Here is a 20,315-nt window from a genome sequence, read left to right on the forward strand (position 1 = left end):
GGGTAATGTTGTAGGGAGGTCACTCATATGATGAAATCGTATCTCTCTTTCTCTGTATCAACATCGTTTAAAACTAGAACACCCCATCATTATATGTAAGGTGCATCTATTTGAGAATATAATAAGTGAGCACACCTCACCATACATCTCCACCAATGAAAAAAAAGTAAAAGCAATAACCATTTCTATTTTTAAAAAATATTTTTTCTTAACAAAAAATCTACATACATGCATACATACACTTGTACCGACACACATACTCATGCACACTCACATACACACACACATAGACACACGTAAGCATACATGCACATAGTCGTACATTTGCATATGCACATGCACACACACATGACTATGCATGTACACAAAGTCACACACACTCACATGCATGCACACAGAATCGACACACACCCAATCACCGACATGCACATGCGAGCACACACACCCACACACGTGTACATAATGCACATACACACACTCACTAGCATGCACACACACACTTGCATACATGCACAACACAAATGCATGTGCGTGTACACACATATATACACACATGCATGTATGTATGTATACATGCATGCACACACAAGCGTATATGTGCACACGTACACATACAAGCGTGCATCCACACGTAGGCACATAGATGTGCTCACACACTCTCTCGCATACGTGCACACACTCTCTTGCGTACGTGCACATACACATACAAGTGCATATACATAGGTGCACACATACAAGCACATAGAGACACATACACACGCATATACATAGGTGCAAACGCATACTCCCGCTATGGAAAAGCTTTGTGTTCTACTCCAATGGCACTAGAATAGGCTTATAGCCTGTCATAAAGTGCTTGGACATAACATATCCAAGCATGGTATGACACTAAAATAGGCTTATAGCTTGTCATACCATACTTGGACATAACATGTCCAAGACATACTACCTCTGTAATAACAATAAAATGCCACGAGGTGATCTCACCACCTCTATGCCCAAGAAATATCGCAACTCACCCAAATCCTTCATCTCAAACTTTTGCTTCAAAAGCCTCCTGACATCGTGTATGCCAACATCATTATCACTAATCAAGTCATTCCCATTAAATGACTAATAGCATGATCCCTCTATCTGTCTTTTTCACATAAAGTGAAAAATTTGCATTGAATATCTAAAATCCAATGGTATTAAGATACTTTTTGATCTTTTTTGACCATGCTCTGGGTTCCTGGTTCAAGCCATACAAGGCTTTATGTAACTTGCACACAAAATCTAGGTGTGCATCACTCTCATAATCTGGTGGTTGCATCATGTATACTTCTTCTTACAAATCACCATATAAGAAGGTATTCTTTATATCCATCTAATGTAAATACCAACCCTTTCATTGTAGCCATAGCAATAATAGCTCTCAAGGTTTCCATTCTCACAACAACTAGACTGAATGTCTTCTCTATGCTTGACCCTTGGCAACCAATCTTGCCTTACAACTACTCACTGATCCATTAGAGTAATGTTTGATCTTATAAACCCACTCACATCCAATTGTCTTCTTTTCCTTAGGCAAAGCACTAACTCCCATGTTGCATTTTCATCCAATGTTGCCATCTCCTCATTCATAGCATCTTTCCATTTTTTATTTCCAAGTGCGTGCTCAAAACAAGTGGGATCCAACTCTTGTATTGATTTAACCATGTAAACATAATGATGGGCTATATATTTAACTCCTATATTGCTTTAACCATGTAAACATAATGATGGCATGTATATTTAGCATATCTCAACTTATCAATAACTTATCAATAGGGTATCTAGCCCTTAGTCCTATATGGATTATTATTATTAGGCTAGTGTGTATACTTGGATTGTTGAAAATTGGTGTTTGTCATGTCATGTACCAGGACACATATATCTTAGGATATTTTGAAATTGGAATGGATGTAAGCTAAGGTTATTTAGGGATGTGAATGGATGAATGTAAAGGTGGGCAATGGTCAAAATGTAGGCACATGGAAGGTGCAAGGATGCACAAGACGTGAGCATTTATGAACACATGTATAGTGTGTGTGCATAGAATATGTGGATGAAATCTCTATGAGAGCTACATACGGATGTAACAAGCTTATTCTCATGAAAAACCTGAGCCCTTGTATAGTATTGATTTCATTCTTAATATTTGTGATTAGGTTAACACTATGCCCTAAACTATGCCTTATCTCACATTCCATCCACCATAGCTCTCTTGTGCAACCTTCTTATACCTCACATCATTCTCTTATCATGGATTTTATCATGGTATCACATCTAGGACACCTTGTCTTCACTCTCTAACACTTAGCATTAGCAAGTCTTAACATTCTCATTAGTGCTAATCACAAATATTAGTAACCTCGTCTCTCTTTTTCACTTGGTTGAAAACACACAATCAGGTGGAAGCCTCGCATTATCGACACCACCATTGGCCATAAGCTTCTATGGGGACCGTCTCAGCACTTCAAGGCATAGCTACTACTTGGAGGAATTACCGGAATTCACTTGCAATCACGCAAATTTGCTGATTGAAGGCAACACTCATCAATTTGGGGAAAACAACAAATTTACACGTTTCACTTCAAATCAGCTTAAAGGGACACACTTTTGGGGGTTTTTCCATGCTGTGAATCTACTGGAAGTGTCAAAAACACAATTGGAGTAGCATACGACAAGATTCAAGCCTGGATGCTTCTTTCTATGACCTTTTTATTATGGTTAATTAACATTTAATTAAGCTCACTGATCCCTATTATCAATAGCTTAAATTCAATCCTATTTGTTGATTTTTTAAACCCTAAAGCTCCTCAGGATAGAATGTGAAGCCCTCGCATCTCAATTAACCACTCAATATTTCTCACTATTTTTTAGGGTTAATTTATCATTGGTGTTCTTTATGTTGATTGGCACACAAATCAGGTTCAAATAGATGTGAAGCCCTCGCATCTCAATTAACCACTCAATATTTCTCACTATTTTTTAGGGTTAATTTATCATTAGTGTTCTTTATGTTGATTGGCACACAAATCAGGTTCAAATCTATGTAAGAGGATTAGACACTGCTGAGATCCAATGAGCTATGGATACCCAAATTTTAGTGGTGAAGGATTTCATACATGGCAAACAAAAGTCGTGTATCTACTTATGCAAAAGGAACTTTGGAGGATAGTAAATGGAGATAAGCTCAAGGAAGGGAGCGATGTTGAGGTCAAATCATGGAAAAAGAAAGAGAGAAAAGACATGGCCACCATTGGGTTAAGTCTTGGGAATAATATCATTCATCACATTAGCAACAAAGAGCATGCCAAAGAAGCCTAGGATGAGCTAGAGAACGTATTTGGAGCTAGGGCAAAAAAATCAGAAATAAATCTGAAAATACAGTTCTATGGGCTTGATATAGAGTTTAAAGAATCATTTGTGGAGCATGTAGGTAAGATGAAGAGCATTATGATGTAACTTATAGGTATCAAGGCACCCATGGATGAGAAAGATGCAATTAAGGTCTTAATCAAAAGAATGCCTCAAGAGTTTTTTTGGCAATAGCAACTCTTACTAATCTTCCAATTCTTACTCTTGAAGGTGTTGAATCCTCCTTTTTTGAAGAAGATAAGAAACTAAAAGGTACACAACAAAGCTCAACAAATAGTAGGGATACTTCTTTCTTTAACCAATCCAATGTCAAACGTAACCATTGTGGAAGGATAAGGCATGTAATTGCCCAATGTCGTCAATCGAAACAAGCCCAAGCTTGTATGTGATGCATGTGGCAGGGTAGGCCACCTTGGGAAGAACTTTTGGTCTAAGGACAAGTAACAAAGCAACTTGATGGTGGAGGCAACTCATGAGGATGCTCCACAAGAACACCTCTTCTAGATGTGATGATGTTTTATGTCATGTATTATGTCTATGTTGATGTCTATGTCAACCTTGGGATTGGGTAACCCTACATGTGTGTGGATGTGATGATGTCTATGCTCATGTCCATGATGTTATGTCATGTTGAGGTTAATCACCTTTAGCCCCATCAATGATGTAGGCTAAGTGATGTATCTATGTGTATCTCCATTAAGGGGTGAAAAATGTCAAGTCTATGTATGTCACATTATCTTCTTGGGATGAGATCCATTTAGGCACCAAGGAGTGGTGTTGAAATATGGTGCATGTCATGTCATGTATGGGACACATGTATGTCTAATACGGTAGACGAAGCTTATGATATTATGAAATTGGAATGGATGCAAGGTAAGGTTATTTGGGAATGTGAATGGATGAATGTAAAAGGTGGTCAATGATCAAAAAGTATGCACATGGAAGGTGCAAGGGTGCACAAGGCATGTGAGCATTTATAAACACATAGATGGCACAAGTGTGGATAGAACATGTGGATGAGAGCTCTATGAGAGCTACATATGGATGTAATAACCTTATTCTCATAATGCCAAAACTTGATCCCTTGATTAGTATTTAATTAATATTTGTGATTAGGTTAACACTATGTCCTAAACTATGCCTTATGGGACAACGTCATTACTTCTTACATCTACATCTTCTGTTACCTTCATCGGTGCATACTAGCTGCATATCTCATCAAGAAAATCTTTCTTACTCGCATCTCACGAGTCATAGGGTTAAATATCTATAATCTTTCTGCTCCAAAGCATAAACAATAAAGATGTATTTCTCTATCTTTGGATCCAACTTTGTTCTCACTTCATCGGGAACTACACATATGCAATACAACCAAATACTTTCAAGTGAGACATCTAGTTTTATACATGTAAACTTATGTTCAGGCAGTGGATGTAAGCTGAAAAAAGACATAATTAAAGAATAATATTAACACTAATACAAGTGATTAAGATATGAGTCAAGGCTAATCAACACATCACGTTTTTGCATTATGAGAATGAACTTGATACATCTATATATATGTAGCTCTTATAGAGCTCTCATCCACATGTTCTATGCACACTTGTGCCATCCATGTGTTCATAAATGCTCACATGCCTTATGCACTCTAGCACCTACCAATGTGCCTACTTATTGACTATCGGGCCACCTTTTACATTCATCCATTCACATCCCCAAATAACCTTACCTTGCATCCATTCCAATTTCATAACATCCTAAGCTTCTTCTACCTTACTCCCACATACATGTGCCCCATACATGATATGATGGGCACCATATTTCAACACCATCCCTTGGTGTCCAAAGGGATCATCCCAAGAAGGTAATGTGACATACTTAGACATGACATTTGTCCCCCCTTAATGGAGACACACACACATACATCACTTTGCCTACATCATCGGTGGCTAGAGGTGATTACATAAACATAGTCGCAAGCTAGGGCAACTTGGTCACCTATAAGCAGGAAGAAGAGACAATCATGTGGCCCAAAACTAAGCTATTTGGGCCAGACCTACTCTCACTGTGCCAGACCATTTCAAGACATACCCAATTGATTAATGAAAAGTGATCCAATTGACGGCCAAAGGAGTTAAAAGAAGCTAGTTTATCCACATCGTACAATGGCCCAAGAAAATTGATATTGCAGAGCCATGGGAGGAAACCAAGCTTGTTTATATCGCCAAAGACTTGACTCCAGCTAAGGAAAAGGAACTTGTTGCTCTCCTTAAGGAGTTTAAGGTTGTTTCTTCTGAAACTACAAAGAGATGAAGGGTGTACCATCTGAAGTGGTACAACACACGATCCCAATCATGGAAGGATCCAGGCCAACCAAGCAAAAACCATACCAGATGAATCCTAAATATCATCACATCTACACACATATGGTCACATCGTTACCAAGGGTTTCCTAATCCCAAGGTTAACATAGACATAAGACATAACATAAAACATCATCACACCTAGAAGAGGTGTTCTTGTGGAGCATCCTCATGATTTTCCTCCGCCATCAAGTTGCTTTATTGCTTTTCCTTTGACCAATAATTCTTCTCAAGGTGACCTACCTTGCCACATGCATCACATACAAGCTTGGGCTTGTTTTGATGAGACAAAATTGGGCCATTACATGCCCTATCCTTCCTCAATGGTTACATTTGACATTGGATTTGTTAAAGAATGCAGTCTCCCTGTTTTGGTTTCTTATCTTCTTCAAACAAAGAGGATTCAACACCCTCAAGAGTAAGACTTGGAAGATTAGTGAGAGTTGTTACCAACAACAAAGAAAACTCTTGAGGCATGCTTTTGATTAAGACCACAATTGCATCTTTGTTACCAACAACAAAGAAAACTCTTGAGGCATGCTTTTGATTAAGACCACAATTGCATCTTTCTCATCGGGTGCCTTGATACCTGCAAGTTGCATCATAACTCTCTTCATCTTACCTACACGCTCCATAAATGAGTCTTTGAACTCCATATCAAGCCCATAGAACTGTATTTTTAGATTTATTTTTAAATTTTTTTCCTAGCTCTAAATACTTTCTCTAGTTCATCACACAGGCTTCTTTGGCATGTTGCTGATGTGATGAATTATATTATCCCCAAAACTTAATCCAATGATGGCATGTTGTTTGTTGCTGATGTGATGAATTATATTATCCCCAAAACTTAATCCAATGATGGCCATGGCTTTTCTATCTTTATTTATCCATGCTTTGACCTCAACCTCGCTTCCTTCATTGAGCTTATCTCCATTTACTACCCCCTAAAGCTCTTTTTGCATGAGTAAATACATGACTTTTGTTTGCCATGTATGAAATCCTTCACCACTAAATCTATCCACTATGATTTGGGTAGCCCCATTGCTCCAATGAGAAGGTCCTTACGAAGATTTATAGTCGTATCTCAGTAGTGTCTACTCCCTTACAATAATTTGGACAAGAGTTGGCTCAAATTTGGATGCTAATCAAGATTAAGATCACTAATCACTTACTAATCCCAAGAAAAATATAGGTAGATTTGAGTAGTCAATCGGGATAGTTGTACTCACATTTGAGCTAAATGCTTTGAAAGAATGGAATAGCAAATAATGAAGATGGAGTTGAGCTACTAGTACTTGGGATTAACAACCTTTTAATCAAGGATTGAGAAACTTAACAAAGCCTTAATGAAAAGAGAGGTGCAGACCTAGATCTCACTGATCACTCCACCTATCATCACAAATCCAACACCAACGACATGTTTAGCACCTTCGAAAACCCCTAAGTCTTGATGGAATCGACCGATTTTTGCTCAACGGCCGACGAATTTGTGATTTCTCCCTAAAATTGTGGCACCAACTACAATAGCTATTGCACGCAATTCTTGATGAGATTTCTTAATTTCTTGAATGTGCTTGGTTGCCTTGAGGTTATCTAGCTTGAGCTAGAAGGATTTGTGAAATGGTTGCGAGAAATAGGAGATTCAAAGCCTCCAATGGCAGCCACTCATTTTGTGCAGAGGATAAGGTTAATTAGAGATAATAACAAGCCTCTAACTACAACCAATTCATCTCCTAATTAGTGCTAATACTAAATTTTTATGATGAAATGATGACCTAGCTATTATACCATGTTGAAAGAAGTGGATTTGAAGAGAGTATTAAGTGCATAAATATGAGAAGTGAGAGCTATGGTGGATAGAAGATGGGAAAAGTCATAATTAAAGCATAATATCAACACTAATATAAGTGATTAAGATATGAGTCAAGCTAATCAACACATCACATTTTTGCATTATGAGAATGAGATTGGTATATCCATATGTAGCTCTCATTGAGATTTCATCCACATGTTCTATGCACACTTGTGCCATCATCCATGTGTCCATAAAAGCTCACATGCCTTATGCACTCTTGTACCTTCCATGTGCCTATTTTTTGACCATTGACCACCTTTTACATTCATTCATTCACATCTCCTTATAACCTCAGCTTGCATCCATTCCAATTTTATAACATCCTAATCTTCTTCTACCTTACTCTCACATAATGTAAAAAACAATTGCTTGTTTTTTGTGCCCAAAAATAATATGGCATATTCTTTTCAAACATCAAGACATGTGCCACTTCTGCAATATGCCTATTTTTCCTTTCTGCAATATCATTCTGTTGTGTACTATACCTACACATAAACTGTCTCTTGATTCCTTGCTTTCTCAAGAAATCATTGAACTTATTGGAAAAATACTCTCTGCCACCATCCGACCTTAGGCATCTGATCTTCATACCTTTTTTTCTTCTCAACCAAGTCTTTAAATATCTAAAAACGAGTAAACACCCTCAAGTTTCTCCTTCATAAAATAAACCCACACTTTCCTAGTGTGATCATTCATGAATGTAACATAATATATGTAACCTGCAATTTGTTTGCAATCTTGGTTGGTCCCCATACATCCAAATGTATAACATCCAATGGCCTTGCATTGACATGCATTTCATGTTAGTAAAGCATGTTTGGTCTACTCACCAAGCTGGAATGCAGGAAAGCATGTTTGGCCTTCTCACCAAGTTGGCATGTTTTACATACTTTATACATACCATCAACTTTAAACTTTGGAAACCTATAACAATATTGTGGGTCTATATAGACTTTAGTCTCACTGTATATTCATATGACCAATGCACTTACACCATATGTCAATAAACATCATGTCCCATGTACAAACATGGTTGCCTTCACCTAAAGGTTGCCTTCACCTAAAGCATATTATTTTTATTATCATTTGCATGCTCACATATTCAAAGTAAACATCCTGTCATTTCTATTATCCTTTGTTGCAACCAAGTGACACTGATTTTTGAAATCTTCCATAAAGCATTCTTGAGGATTAAACCTCACTTGTAGACCCTGTGTAGCCACATATTCAAAGTAAACATCCTGTCATTTCTATTATCCTTTGTTGCAACCAAGTGACACTGATTTTTGAAATCTTCCATAAAGCATTCTTGAGGATTAAACCTCACTTGTAGACCCTGTGTAGCCATCTCTCTAATAGAAACCAAGTTCTTTATAATGTTCGAAACATGAAGTACTTCATTTTACCATCTTGCATAGACAATGGCACTTTACCAACATGCGCAGTGCATAGTCATCACTTTCTTTTATCGTTCACTCTTTCTTATTCACCCATGCCTATCCACTATGGTCGTTAACTCATTCCTATCCATGATCGTTCACTCTTGCTTGTCCACCGGCCATTCACCCATGCCTATCTATGGCCATTCACTCATTCCTATCCATGGTCATTGACTCACTCTTATCCATAGTCATTCACTCACTCCTATATATCACGGATGTTCACTCATTCCTATTTGTGGCCTTTCACTCATTCCCATCTATGGCCGTTCACTCATTCCTATCCACGACAGTTCACTCATTCTTATCACAGCTGTTCACTCATTCTTATCTGTTAGCTGTTCACACACTCCTATCCACGATCGTTCACTCTTTCTTACCCACCATAGCCATATGACTATAGAGCCATGGCCATTCCTCCCGCCTTATGTGTAGCCAACGGCCATACCACTTCAAAGCCACGGCCATACCACTTCGTGGCCATGGCGGTACCGAGAAATCTATAAAAGGGCCGATCTTCTCTCATTTTTCTCACTATCTCTCTTGCTCTCTAGCCAAACTCTTTCCATGTTTTCTCTCAAATTTAGCAGAATCTCACCCTCACCTCACCTTCTACTCACCCTTTCCCATGGCCAGTGCTGCGTCGCAGAGAATTCATACTCTTCTCTTGAGGTGGTAACCTACACCCCCGAAGAAGAAGAGATAGGTAGGCCATCGTTTTTAATAATCGATTTTTTAAAAATCCCCGTAAGTCCATAAAGAAAAAGGGATCATTTTATTCATGAAAAATTCACAGGTAAGGGGTTTACACGCACGTGATACATAAGGTTTCTTAGTAGTACGTCCCTCGAGAAGAACACCCACAAAGTTCACCATAAGATCTTGTGGCCGAACCAATAGTGGTAGCATGCCTAGAGCAAATCAAACTCGATGGATTGCCCATGATGGAGCCATGGGGACCTGATCTTCTTAACTGCTTGTACTTCATCAAGACATACAATGTAAGCCAGGCTACAAGGAACGCCATTGTTGATTCAAAAGGAGCCTCAGGTGCATCTCAATGTGGATGTGGTACAAGAAGCTCTACAACAGTTATCGAGGATCAAGCAGCCATATGTCTTCCATAGCCATGTCATGCATCTTGTGCGAGACACATTTTAGGGGCCCATGACCAAGGATGGTGTGGAGTGGCATAACATTACACAACATGACCTAATCATGCCATCTAGAGAACTTTCTTTCCTCCTCACCATGCGCTGGGCAGACAGGTTCAATCAATGCAAACTCTCCACTCTGGCTCATGTACATCAAGGAGTGGCAGTCAACTGGGTAGAATATCTCCACAAGGAGCTCCACTCTGTCTGCACCAACCCTCAAGGCAAACTGGTAGCCTCCTCTCTCCTTACAAAGATCTTGTATCCTGCTGTGCAGAGTGGGGCACATTGCCTAATCCAATCCATTTTACAGGTAGAGGCCATAGGTTCTCGCCCACTACCCAAACCTCACGCCTCTCCCAACACTCCCCCCTCCTCCAAGTGCCAGCACATCGAAACACAAGAAGAAGAAGACCAGTGCACGGGTGTAGAGAGGAGGAGGAGATTTGAAAGACATCCTAGTTTCTTGAAGAAACTTTTTTATAGTCATCATTCGGTACTCCTAGAGGCTAGAAATTACCCTTACTCTCGCTAGCCCAACACAATGAAGTACCTTCTACATCACCTTCCTAAACCAACACCAACAAGCATACGATGGTGTTAATCTAATTCTAGGATTAACAAGAGCTACTGCCATTATCTTACATCAACAAGGAGTCATTGTAGATACACCAAAGGGTCATATATTCAAGATGTAAAGCAATAGTGTCCAAAGCTACAACTTGGACGGACGCCCGTAATGGTGTGACGGAGTATGTATGGCTATTCCGGCTTCAAGAGCGTGTGGTAGCAAGTTAGGATGAACTCCTATGTGATGTACTTCATGGATATATTATAAGAGTAGTCATTGTAATAGCATTAGGCCTCTTATGAGCCTAAAGTGCCCGGCCGGCCATAGTTTAAGTGAGTTTGCACACTTATGGCCATGTATATAAGTGAATCTCTCTGATAATACAACATACTCTCCCATTGTGCAATTGAGTCTTGCTCTTGATAATCCTCTTGATAATCTCTCTCCTCTCCCTAATGCATGCTAGTGAGTGTGTGTGAGTGAAGTGAGGTGAGAGGAGGGACGCGGACCCGTAGTGCAACACGGAGGTGTGACAACACTCGCGGGAGACGCGGTGGAATTGCTTCTCAAGGAGTTGTAGAGCTTGGAGACCTCAAGGGTTACGAGCTTGGCCATTGGAAAGATCCTCTCATGCGACAGTTGCAGTTTATTAGGTAATCTCTTTTTGGATGTGTTTCAAGGAGGATTAGGGTGAGCTATTGTCTTTTACATTCTTTTTGACTGTTTGTCATGCCTTGGCTTCTTGTAAGTGTATAAGCACATTCAAGGGCACCATGGACAATTGCCCGTTTTGTACACTTAAGATATTAAGAGTTGTATTTTGTGAGACAAGTTGTAGATTGAAGCAACTGGTTGAATCTTGGAACATGTGATCAATGCCACATCGTTCACACATTGGTCGTCGCCTCGCAAGGTGTCAGTGACTATGGGCATGGAAGTATTCCAAACTGTGCAGTCTACCACCTTGTGAGAGGTCCACGACAATAGAAACACTAAAGTGTCTGATTAACTGCTTCCTGAGCAGTTTCTACCCTTTGGACTATTTCTGTTTGGTGCACGAGAGATGGAGGTTTTAAGTCCATTGTGGATGAAGCGGGACACTTTTTACTATCATGGTCAAAGATTTTATAATATATGCAGTATAGAAGAACAGGTGCCTTGTATGCACAATGAGGATTGGGATGGCCATATTGATTGCATTCACAAGGCATTTTGCTCCTCACTATTAGAGGCATTAAGGATGTTTGGTTTTGAAGGTTTTCATCCTATCTTATAGATGTCTACTGTAATGTTTTAAGCAAGGCTGCATAAAATTTTGGGAATGTCAATTTCAAGATCGACCTTTCTTTTGCCATTGCTTCACTTGGTTTAGATGAGGAACACCTCGTAGCATGATCATCTTCTAGCATGATGTCATCTAAACGTATTGCTTCTTTGCAACATTGGTCGAATGTTTCCAGATTGGATACAATGATCAAGTTGTGTAAGCTATTATTCTTCAAGCCCATCATGAAACATCTCCTCAATTGAACGTCGTTTAATTTTTCCCATGTCTCACAACGTGAGTCTAAGAGTTTAATCCGAAGGATAAAATTTCTAATGGATTCATTGGGTTGACGTTCAATTGAATAGAGTTCTGTTGTTGTACTCCACCGATCACCTTGTCTGGAAAAGCCATGTATAAAGGTTGATTTCAAGGTTTTGAAGGTCTTGATTGCTGGCATCAATGTGATGAACCATCGACTAGCTTTTCCCTCTAAGCATAAGTTCAACACATGTACCTTAATGGAGCAATTAGGGTTTTCAAAGGCTTCACATCTCTGTTCATCTCTATTCAAACATTTGAATGAATTGAACAGGGTCTGTTGTTCCGTCATATTTGCCCATAATTTTAAAAATTTGTACGATCGTATTTTTGTATGTCACTAAGGCCATATGTGAGTGCTCTTGTTGGAAGAGACTCAATGAGTCCTTGGGCCCACCCCCTTCCTAGACTAGTCAGTATGTCCAAGGTGTGGGCATCCAGGAAAGGTTTGGTACTTATAGGATTTGTGGGAATGGTAGGCAAGGGACCAAAGCCCGGTTGAATCGAAGTGACAAGGGGTGTAAAACCCAATGACACGCTTGTTATAGGCATGGCCAATGGCATGGGGAGGTGAATTGGTGGCATAGATCTCAATGGCTCGAATATGTCAGCCAATTGGGTTGAGTCCTTGTGTGATCCCTGGCAATCCCTCTATCGTGGCCATGTCAGAGTGCCTAAATGCTGAGCAATTACAGTTTTTTTTAACTTTTTAAACTTTCCCACAGCCCGTTTCAGCCTCAAGAGGCTTGGTATACTCTTCGTTGGATCAAACAGGTGTCCGTTTGCCCCTAATTAACTTAGGCACTATACGTACATGAACCTCTTAGAGATATTTTTTCCAAAAAAAGCGTATGCTAAGAACTTCCCAAATGGAAGAGGAGGTCCTAAAACCTGTTTTCCATCACTCTCAAGACGAAAAAGTTTCCCGAGAATTTTTTTCTTGTTTCGCAGCACGTTTTTTAGGGTGTTCCAAAAAGGAATTTTGAAACACTCTGTATGGGGGAGTTGTAGTATTTTTGGAGTACTACAACTTTGTTTCCCTAAGTCATGATCTTGTTGTCTAGACCTCAAAATGTAGCCCGAATATGGCTCGTCATTGTTTTTTACGATTTTTCGTGGTTTTGGGCTATTTTTTGCCTCAATTTCGAGGTCGAATTTTGAGGCTGTTGGTCGGAGGCCAAGATGATTGATTTTGACTTCGGACGATGACAAGTCCAACGTCGAAGAGCTCGATGTCAACTTTTCGATGAGTCCTAGAGGGCCTTCAACGGATATACCGTTTAGGAGATACGAGCCTCCAAACAGGGGTGTTTTTCAGAGTCTTTTTCCCCCCCACCCCACGTGAAACTGGTGTTTCACGCTGTGAAAAGGTTTTCACACCGAACTTCATGAAAAATTAATTTTTATTTTATTTTTTACCGCTAACATCGCCATGTGAACTGGTGTTTCACGCTGTGAAACGATTTTCACGTGTGAACCGGACTTCACGTGGAAATTAAATTTTGATTTTGATTTTATTTTTTGGCCACATGAACTAGTGTTTCACGTCGTAAAAAGGTTTTCACACCGTGAACCGGACTTCACGTGGAAATTAAATTTTGATTTTTTTAATATATTTTTTTGCTCCCCATGAACTAGTGTTTCATGCCGTGAAACGGTTTTCATGTGTGAACCAGACTTTACATGGAAATTAAATCTTGATTTTTTTGGGTGCCACGTCGTGAACTAGTGTTTCACGCCGTGAAATGGTTTTCACTCCGTGAACCGGATTTCACATGGAAATTAAATTTTGTTGGGGACATGCTATGCTTGGTGTATGAACCGGATGTTTCCATTCCCAACAAGCATACTCAGAAGGTATCTACACCTCACTTGGTTTCTTGAATTTAGTAAAGGAGTTGGTGGGTTCTATGACAACGTATATGCAGAGGTAGAATGGGCAAGTCACAGACTTCCGAGTTGGCCATGCTTTTGGCTAGATCTGACCTCTTATACACAATGTCAACAGGAGCTCCATGCTACTCTGAGTGCAAATGACAAGCTACAAGAGTCCCTCATAGACTAAGAAGCCAGCCTAGTTGAAGCCCTGAATGCAATTGATCAACTACGAGTTGAATTAAGGAAGAGTGCTGGTTAGCTAAGGAAGAATTCTCCATAGCTCTGAGGGAATCGAGATAAATGCAGCACATTGTTCATACCATCCAGGGATAGTCGAGAGAACATCCCCCACCTTCCAAGCATATAATAGCAAGTCACGAAAGAGACACTGGCATGGAAGGAGGAGTAGTTACAAGCCTCAAAAGAGAGAGCCACCAAGCTCCTTACGCTAACCTTCCCTCCCTAGAACCTTGCCAACATCCTTGAACTCCATTATCACTCTCTCCAACTTAACCTCCTTCAACATACAATCTTTTTAGAGGAGCCCATCACCATCTCTTCTCTCTCATACATTATCACCGAAATCCCTCTGCCCTCAATCAATATGCTTATCACCTTATTTTTCCACGGCCAAATCTCTTTTGACGCTCCCGCTATCATGTTCATCCTCCCAGTCTAGCCTCTTATGGCGGCCAATCTCCTTACATGGGCCCACATCTTAGAACATGGATAAGCCACAGACTCTGATGTCTCGGTGGAGCTAGCAGTGCCCGATGGCCTCTATCCTTTTCCTTACACTTGTTCAAAGTCTCTCACTACGTTATCTTGGATGGAAGGGGAGGGGTGGCAGGAAATCCACGTGGCCTACGAAGCACTTTGTCATCAAGCACCAGATCCATAGTCCCCCTAGGCTGATTGGTTTTGTATAACCGTGTGTACCACTAGCTGATGCAAATAGATGAATCTCATGTGGCACCTCCCCACTAGGAGTTCATAGTTGAAGAGGATGGTCAAGCCAGAGCCTTTTTCTTCTCCAAAAATCCCACCACTACTACTGCTTGCCCACAGAGAGCGAGGATGACTAGGATGATGATGACGACGATTCCTCCCTACCCTTAGGTGTAGTGACACAAAATCCTGGGCACCTGAAACCATACACCCACAAGCATAGAACCCACCAACTTCTAGAACATGAAAACATCTTCCTAACACCCCCACACTCCATGCCAAACTTACTTTGGGGGTCAGATTTTCGTCCTAAGCCTCATCCTTGACCACCCTTTCTTTGTTTCCTCTATCACATGCCACCCCTCCTCACTTATCCTCACCACCTCCTCCTCTCTGAATCCACCTTCACCTCCTCTTTACATTGGGTTGGGCCCGCCAACACTCCAGCAAGATACACCCTCATCAACGTGCCAACCCTTTCTGCTTAATGCCTCACTTTGTCCACAAAGCTCTAGATTGACAACCCCTCCACTCCAAAAACCCCAAACCTAATAGGTCCATCTTGATATTCCCTTGGAGGAAGGAGAAATCCCCTCATAGCCACCACAACACCAAGAGGAAGTGGACCCCCACTTAATCTCCTTAACTACTAGCGTGACCCCTTGGATTGTAAAAAGGTTAAGCAAGCCATCAGGATCCTTCTTGCTTGACAGGTGCAACATGATCACCTAATGAAAGTAATGGATCGTCTGGACATCAATGTCCTATGACTCTACATCGATGCCAAGCAGCTAGGCACTTGCTCATATGGCACTAAAGGCTTTCATCCTAGCATAAGGGTTGATGGAAGGGGTGGGACTGAGCCATGTGAAGTTGAACTGTATCTTTTGATTTTGTTGTTGCTCTTATCGGAATAGGTTCCATGCCCATCATAGATGGATGGGAAGGTATATCGAGTTGGTGCAGCTATGCCACATGGCCTTGCAGTACTCTAGCTAGATGTGTGGTTTCAAAAGAAGAAATATCTCTAGACATGCTATTCTTCCATAAGATCAAAGGTGATATTCCTCGTGTCAGGGTTTGGCCTCTTGTATCTACTTCTCTGTCTTTGCAGGTGCTCCTTCTTCTAGGCATCCTGGTCGCTTTTGCAACCATTAGGTTCTTTAACCTCATCATCACCTTGTTAGCCAAGTTTCCCATATGGCATCACTATGATGAAGGCAACCAAGGACTTGCTTTCAACATCAACCAGGGCCCCACCCTCGAGTGCTCTTTCGGTACTACGAAAGAATCCAGTGGTATAAAAAAATATACCAATGGTGCCTCTAGCCAAAATCTTGGTATATGCATGAGACATTGATGTGTTTTTACTGACATAAATACTAACATAAATATTTACACTGGTACATAAATATTTTTGCGAGTAGAATGGGATAACTTTTTCCCAACCTATCCCATTCTACCCATAGTACCTTGCCATGCACTTTAAACATTAACACATAGATGACAGATGTAGAAAAGATAATCAAATTTATGCATAAACTTTGGAAGATTGAAAAGTGTATAAATATCTATATTCAAGATTTTGTAACTCATTGGCAGAGTAAGAAACCTAACAAGCAGTATAAAACTCCAAACACCGTATTAAGAAATTTTTAAAAATCTTAATACTTTGGGAATTTTGAAAGTTTTCTTTTTTTTAAAAAGTGAAGCTAGTTCTCTTGCAAAAATTACGAACATAGCTCTTACAAAAAAATATGAGCATGTATAAAAATATGAGCATGTATAAAAACAAAAGACCTATGTAAGAACTACTCATCTCGCGATCCAACATCTCGTCCCTCTTCTCGTGGCTCCTCCAGAGGTCCCTGCATGATTAGAACCATATGTTTTATCAGGATAATTTAACATAAAAAATAAAAACATGTAGAAAAGATAATGAAATTTATACATAATTTATGCGTAAAGATTAGAAAACTAAAAAGTTATATAGTTGTTGATGATATTATATACTTACATAGTGGAGGATGTGGGTACAATTGAGCTCGTATCCTTCTTTCTCCATCTTGTCGAATAAGGACGTAGTTCCATAAGACCACACAAAGTCATACTCTTCTTGAGTATAACCACGGCCCACTACTTCTCTTTACACACATTCAAGATAGAATTTTTAGCAATTTATACATACATTATTAAGTATATTGTAAAAATTTAAAAAGCTCTTATTTATAATTATATTGTAGATACACCCCTTTTATAAATTTAGAGGTTTAAAAACTACCCCTTTTTGTATAGATTTAGAAATTTAAAAAACTACTCCATTTGTGTAAATTTTGTATCTTAGATATACCCCTTTTATATATTTAGAGGTTAAAATTTGCCCTCTTTTTTAATAAAATTATATATTTTAGATACATCCCTTTAATATATTTGGAGGTTAAAAATTATCCCTTTTATTATTTTTTTAGAGGTTAAATTTTATATTTTACATAAACCCCTTTTATAAATTTAGAGGTTAAATTATATATTTTAGATACACCCCTTTTATAATTTGGAGGCTAACAAACTAGCCCTTTTATTATTATTATTTACTTTATCAATAAAAACCCTTATATTTGTAAATGTTTCTATAAGTCTATGATGATTAAAACCCCTTATGTTTGTAAATGTGTCGATAAGTCTATGATGATTAAAACCCCTTATGTTTGTGAATGTGTCGATAAGTCTATGATGATTCAAACCCCTTATGTTTGTAAATGTGTCGATAAGTCTATGATGATTCAAACCCCTTTTGTACAATTCATGTGATAACTTAATATTCTTAGGTCCCCCCCTCCCCCTCCCCTCCCTTTCCCCCCTCTCTTATCCCCCATGTAAATTTTTACAATTTTAGTAGATATAAGTGAAATTATTTAATGTCATGATGTTGATTTAATCAACTATTGATATTGAATAATGGTTCCATGTTATGTGCACAATAGATGTGCATATAATAGGAGGCTAACCCACCCTAGGCATATGAGCATTGGAGCATGGGAACATGCTCTAGTGGGGCAAGGTTTAGGGGTCACACATGGAAATGGAGAGTCACTTAAGCACTCTCCTATATAATAGGGGCATGGGGCATGGGGCACTCTCCTATATAATAGGGGCATGGGGCACTCTCAAGGGATGTTCTCTTGTGTAGAGCATTGTATCTACTCTCTTGCCATTTCATGCTAGAGCTATGTGCTGCTGGAAAGAAGTCATATCTCTTGTTGGTATGGGATACCAAGGTTAGGTATGTGCTACTTCATTGTATTTATGTGTGCACCCTTGGGCTCAGGCGTGGTGGGTCGATGAGTATATGCTTGGTTTATTCATGTTTATGCATAATGATTAGCTACAGAGATCTTTAGGGTTTTAGTAGTGATATCAGAGCGGTCTCTAGTTAATTTTTGATGTTTTTTCTCCTCTTAATTTTTTCTCATTATTCCAATTTCAGTATTTTTTTCAGTAACTTTTAACATTTACTAAGCAAACAAAGTTATTTTTTTGTTTGTTTTGGTGGCCTATGCATTGGAAACATCAATATGACAGTTGGAACGTGGTGCTTCTTCACTTGGATGGACGTATTGACATTGCGGGGAAATTTCGTGAGTGGAAATGCTATTTTTATAGTTAAAATAAGTATTTTATGAATTTTTTTTACCAAAATACTACACATGCTATTATGGGTATTTTTTGGTAGAAAGTATTCCCTAAATTTCTATAATTTATAAGAATTTTTCCTAATTATTCAGAAATTTTTAAGAGCATTTTTATGGTTAAAATGTATTTATGATGCATTTTTGCAAGTTTCTCTCGCGGGCATGCTATCAAATTCTCAGTAGGGGGCAACATGTTGATGCATCAAGTTCTCTCCCATGTGCATGGCATTTTTTCCACCTCTCTAATCTAAATATCCCTTCATTTTTTCTCTACCGTGTGTGAACACCTCTTAGGTGGGAAGACTTGATTAATGCTAATCATAATTAAATATTAATTATGATTAGTATATAATCCAAATTATGGCTTAATCTCAATATTAAACAAAGAAGAGATGAGAGAGATGGTGAAGAAGGGAGTTGATTTGGAGAAAGGGGATGAGAAAAAGAAAAACTTGTTCCTCCTTCCCTCTCCCTCATGATCACGCCCACGTCAACAGGGGGATTTTTTTTTCTGGTAGCCGGCACACAGCACCCCCCCTCCCCCCTCCCCTCGATTCTTCATAATTGTTTTTAAAAAAAAGCTTTGGTAAAGCTTTTAAAAAAAAGAGAAAAAAAATCTTCAAATTCATGATGTTTTTTTTAACAATTATGTTGAGCCCTTTGGCCTTTCGGGTCCAAAATTTTTTCGACCTTTCAAATTTCGGAGTTGTTTGTCTGTTCATTTTCTGCAACCCTTGGCTGTCCCCACAATCCAAGGTGACTCTTCGAGTTCCAAAATTTTTTGACCGTTCGTATATTCAAATGTGTTCGAGGTACAATAAAAATTTTTAAAAATAAAAATTCATGGAAAATTAGACAAAGGTTATTTCCAATTTTTGGAATATCCGGGTTTGTCAATCAGCATGTGGCGTGTCCGTTCGGGTGTCCCTGACTATTCAAATTCCTTAAAAAATCTATTTTTTACTTAGAAAATTAGCAATTCCATTAAAATTGGAGATTTTGATTTAATTTAAGAATTGTCGGGCGAAATTGAAAAATTTTGTGATCGATGGGATTCTCGGGATAATTTTTTTAATAATTACTTAGGAAAATTCTAGAAATTATTGTAAAAATCTAGGAATTGTTATTTTTGAAATATCAATTGTATTTTAGCAAATTTTACTGCTAGATGTTTTTGGAAAAAAATAGATTTGGAGTGCCATAATACAGAATTTGGTGGATTTCAAAATTAGTAAATTTTGAGGCCCTAGAAAAATAGGAAAAATTAGGAAAATTTTATGATAATTCTTTTTTCTCCTTAGGGTTATTTAGTATTGAAGTACATTTTTTTATGCACTGACATTAGATAGATGTGAGTTATGTGCATATAATTAATGCGGGTGTTCCTCGTATTTGTAGTTATTTCCATTTGGATTAATTCTAGATGGTGTT

Source organism: Cibotium barometz, chromosome 5, assembly GCF_041138505.1.
Source record: "Cibotium barometz isolate CiBa-2024 chromosome 5, ASM4113850v1, whole genome shotgun sequence".
Lineage (NCBI taxonomy): Eukaryota > Viridiplantae > Streptophyta > Polypodiopsida > Cyatheales > Cibotiaceae > Cibotium > Cibotium barometz.